Genomic DNA, 4,885 nt, shown 5'->3' on the forward strand with positions numbered 1-4,885 from the left:
GGGTAAGGGAATCGGTGCAGGTAAGGGAATCGGTGCAGGTAAGGGAATCGGAGCAGGTAAGGGAATCGGCGCAGGTAAGGGAATCGGCGCAGGTAAGGGAATCGGCGCAGGTAAGGGAATCGGCACAGGTAAGGGAATCGGCGCAGGTAAGGGAATCGGTGCAGGTAAGGGAATCGGTGCAGGTAAGGGAATCGGCACAGGTAAGGGAATCGGCGCGGGTAAGGGAATCGGTGCGGGTAAGGGAATCGGCCCGGGTAAGGGAATCGGCGCAGGTAAGGAAATCGGCGCAGGTAAGGGAATCGGCGCAGGTAAGGGAATCGGCGCAGGTAAGGGAATCGGCCCAGGTAAGGGAATCGGTGCAGGTAAGGGAATCGGCGCAGTTAAGGGAATCGGCGCAGGTAAGGGAATCGGTGCAGGTAAGGGAACCGGCGCAGGTAAGGGAATCGGCCCAGGTAAGGGAATCGGCTCAGGTAAGGGAATCGGCGCAGGTAAGGGAATCGGCGCAGGTAAGGGAATCGGTGCAGGTAAGGGAATCGGCGCAGGTAAGGGAATCGGTGCAGGTAAGGGAATCGGTGCAGGTAAGGGAATCGGCGCAGGTAAGGGAATCGGCCCGGGTAAGGGAATCGGCGCAGGTAAGGGAATCGGCGCAGGTAAGGGAATCGGCGCAGGTAAGAGAATCTGCGCAGGTAAGGGAATCGGTGCAGGTAAGGGAATCGGCCCAGGTAAGGTAATCGGTGCAGGTAAGGGAATCGGTGCAGGTAAGGGAATCGGCCCGGGTAAGGGAATCGGCCCGGGTAAGGGAATCGGCGCAGGTAAGGGAATGGGCCCAGGTAAGGGAATGGACCCAGGTAAGGGAATCGGCCCGGGTAAGGGAATGGGCCCAGGTAAGGGAATCGGCCCGGCGAAGGGAATCGGCCCGGGTAAGGGAATCGGTGCAGGTAAGGGAATCGGCCCAGGTAAGGGAATCGGCCCGGGTAAGGGAATCGGTGCAGGTAAGGGAATCGGCCCAGGTAAGGGAATCGGCCCGGGTAAGGGAATCGGTGCAGGTAAGGGAATCGGTGCAGGTAAGGGAAACGGCCCAGGTAAGGGAATCGGCCCAGGTAAGGGAATCGGTGCAGGTAAGGGAATCGGCCCAGGTAAGGGAATCGGCCCAGGTAAGGGAATCGGCCCGCGCAAGGGAATCGGTGCAGGTAAGGGAATTGGCCCAGGTAAGGGAATCGGTGCAGGTAAGGGAATCGGCCCAGGTAAGGGAATCGGCCCGCGCAAGGGAATCGGTGCAGGTAAGGGAATTGGCCCAGGTAAGGGAATCGGTGCAGGTAAGGGAATCGGCCCAGGTAAGGGAATCGGCGCAGGTAAGGGAATCGGCCCAGGTAAGGGAATCGGCGTAGGTAAGGGAATCAGCCCAGGTAAGGGAATCGGTGCAAGTAAGGGAATCGGCGCAGGTAAGGGAATCGGCACAGGTAAGGGAATCGGCGCAGGTAAGGGAATCGGTGCAGGTAAGGGAATCGGCCCAGGTAAGGGAATCGGCCCGGGTAAGGGAATCGGCGCAGGTAAGGGAATGGGCCCAGGTAAGGGAATGGGCCCAGGTAAGGGAATCGGTGCAGGTAAGGGAATCGGCGCAGGTAAGGGAATCGGCCCGGGTAAGGGAATCGGCGCAGGTAAGGGAATCGGCGCAGGTAAGAGAATCGGCGCAGGTAAGGGAATCGGTGCAGGTAAGGGAATCGGCCCAGGTAAGGGAATCGGTGCAGGTAAGGGAATCGGTGCAGGTAAGGGAATCGGTGCAGGTAAGGGAATCGGCCCGGGTAAGGGAATCGGTGCAGGTAAGGGAATCGGCGCAGGTAAGGGAATCGGCCCGGGTAAGGGAATCGGCCCGGGTAAGGGAATCGGTGCAGGTAAGGGAATCGGTGCAGGTAAGGGAATCGGCCCGGGTAAGGGAATCGGCCCGGGTAAGGGAATCGGTGCAGGTAAGGGAATCGGCGCAGGTAAGGGAATCGGCCCAGGTAAGGGAATCGGCCCGGGTAAGGGAATCGGCGCAGGTAAGGGAATCGGCGCAGGTAAGAGAATCTGCGCAGGTAAGGGAATCGGTGCAGGTAAGGGAATCGGCCCAGGTAAGGGAATCGGTGCAGGTAAGGGAATCGGTGCAGGTAAGGGAATCGGCCCGGGTAAGGGAATCGGCCCGGGTAAGGGAATCGGCGCAGGTAAGGGAATGGGCCCTGGTAAGGGAATGGGCCCTGGTAAGGGAATGGGCCCAGGTAAGGGAATCGGCCCGGGTAAGGGAATCGGCCCAGGTAAGGGAATCGGCCCGGCGAAGGTAATCGGCCCGGGTAAGGGAATCGGTGCAGGTAAGGGAATCGGCCCAGGTAAGGGAATCGGCCCGGGTAAGGGAATCGGTGCAGGTAAGGGAATCGGCCCGGGTAAGGGAATCGGCCCGGGTAAGGGAATCGGTGCAGGTAAGGGAATCGGTGCAGGTAAGGGAAACGGCCCAGGTAAGGGAATCGGCCCAGGTAAGGGAATCGGTGCAGGTAAGGGAATCGGCCCAGGTAAGGGAATCGGCCCAGGTAAGGGAATCGGCCCGCGCAAGGGAATTGGCCCAGGTAAGGGAATTGGCCCAGGTAAGGGAATTGGTGCAGGTAAGGGAATCGGCCCAGGTAAGGGAATCGGCGCAGGTAAGGGAATCGGCCCAGGTAAGGGAATCGGTGCAGGTAAGGGAATCGGCCCAGGTAAGGGAATCGGCCCAGGTAAGGGAATCGGTGCAGGTAAGGTAATCGGCCCAGGTAAGCGAATCGGCCCGGGTAAGGGAATCGGTGCAGGTAAGGGAATCGGCCCGGGTAAGGGAATCGGCCCGGGTAAGGGAATCGGTGCAGGTAAGGGAATCGGCGCAGGTAAGGGAATCGGCTCGGGTAAGGGAATCGGCCCGGGTAAGGGAATCGGTGCAGGTAAGGGAATCGGCGCAGGTAAGGGAATCGGCTCGGGTAAGAGTATGGGCCCGGGTAAGGGAATCGGCCCGGGTAAGGGAATCGGTGCAGGTAAGGGAATCGGCCCAGGTAAGGGAATCGGCCCAGGTAAGGGAATCGGTGCAGGTAAGGGAATCGGCCCAGGTAAGGGAATCGGTGCAGGTAAGGGAATCGGCGCAGGTAAGGGAGTCGGCCCAGGTAAGGGAATCGGTGCAGGTAAGGGAATCGGTGCAGGTAAGGGAATCGGCCCAGGTAAGGGAATCGGTGCAGGTAAGGGAATCGGCGCAGGTAAGGGAATCGGAGCAGGTAAGTGAATCGGCGCAGGTGAGGGAATCGGCGCAGGTAAGGGAATCGGTGCAGGTAAGGGAATCGGCCCGGGTAAGGGAATCGGCCCAGGTAAGGGAATCGGCCCGGGTAAGGGAATCGGCCCAGGTAAGGGAATCGGCGCAGGTAAGCGAATCGGTGCAGGTAAGGGAATCGGCCCGGGTAAGGGAATCGGCCCGGGTAAGGGAATCGGCGCAGGTAAGGGAATCGGCGCAGGTAAGGGAATCGGTGCAGGTAAGGGAATCGGCCCGGGTAAGGGAATCGGCCCGGGTAAGGGAATCGGCCCGGGTAAGGGAATCGGTGCAGGTAAGGGAATCGGCCCGGGTAAGGGAATCGGCCCGGGTAAGGGAATGGGCCCGGGTAAGGGAATGGGCCCGGGTAAGGGAATGGGCCCGGGTAAGGGAATGGGCCCGGGTAAGGGAATGGGCCCGGGTAAGGGAATGGGCCCGGGTAAGGGAATGGGCCCAGGTAAGGGAATGGGCCCAGGTAAGGGAATGGGCCCAGGTAAGGGCAGCAGATGCCCGGACAGCAGCAGCAGGAAAGGTAAGAGAGAGTTGGGGGTGGGGGGGAGGAAAGAGAGGGAGGTGGGGGAGAGAGAGAGAGAGGGGGGGTGGGGGGGAGCGAGAGAGAGAGAGAGAGAGAGAGAGGGGGGGGTTGGTGGGGGAGAGAGAGAGAGAGAGAGAGGGGGGGAGGAAAGAGAGGGGGGTGGGGGAGAGAGAGAGAGGGGGGGTGGGGGGGAGCAAGAGAGAGAGAGAGGGGGGGTAGGTGGGGGAGAGAGAGAAAGAGAGAGAGAGAGAGAGAGAGGGGGATGGGAGAGAGAGGGGAGGGGGTGGGGGAGAGAGAGAGGGGGGGTGGGGGAGAGAGAGGGGTGTGGGGGGGAGAGAAAGAGAGAGAGAGAGGGGGGGAAAGAGAGAGAGAGAGAGAGAGGGGGGTGGGGGAGAGAGAGAGAGGGGGGGGATGGGGGAGAGAGAGAGAGAGGGGGGATGGGGGAGAGAGAGAGGGGGGGATGGGGAGGAGAGAGAGAGGGGGGGGTGTGGGGGAGAGAGAGAGAGAGGGGGATGGGGAGAGAGAGAGGGAGAGCGAGAGAGGCGGGGTGGGGGAGAGAGTGAGAGAGAGGGGGGTGGGGAGAGAGAGAGAGGGGGGGTGGGGGGAGAGAGGGGTGGGGGGGAGAGAGAGAGAGAGAGAGGGGGGGTGGGAGGGAGAGAGAGAGAGGGGGGGTGGTGGGGGAGAGAGAGAGAGAGAGAGAGGGGGGTGAGGGAGAGAGAGAGAGAGAGAGAGAGGAGTGGTGGGGAGAGAGAGAGGGGGGTGGGAGAGAGAGAGGGGAGTGGGGGAGAGAGAGTGAGAGAGAGAGAGGGGGTGGGGGAGAGAGAGAGAGAGAGAGAGAGAGAGAGGGTTGAGGGAGAGAGAGAGAGGGAGAGAGAGAGAGGGGGATGGGGGAGAGAGAGAGAGGGGGGTGGGGGAGAGAGAGAGAGGGGGGTGGGGGAGAGAGAGGGGGAGTGGGGGAGAGAGAGGGGTGGGGGGGAGAGAGAGAGAGAGGTGTGGGGGGGTGGGAGGAGAGTGGGTGTGAGGGGGGTGGGGGGAGAGAGAGGAGAGAAGTGAGAGTGGGG

This window comes from Pristiophorus japonicus, chromosome 21 (assembly GCF_044704955.1).
Source record: "Pristiophorus japonicus isolate sPriJap1 chromosome 21, sPriJap1.hap1, whole genome shotgun sequence".
Lineage (NCBI taxonomy): Eukaryota > Metazoa > Chordata > Chondrichthyes > Pristiophoridae > Pristiophorus > Pristiophorus japonicus.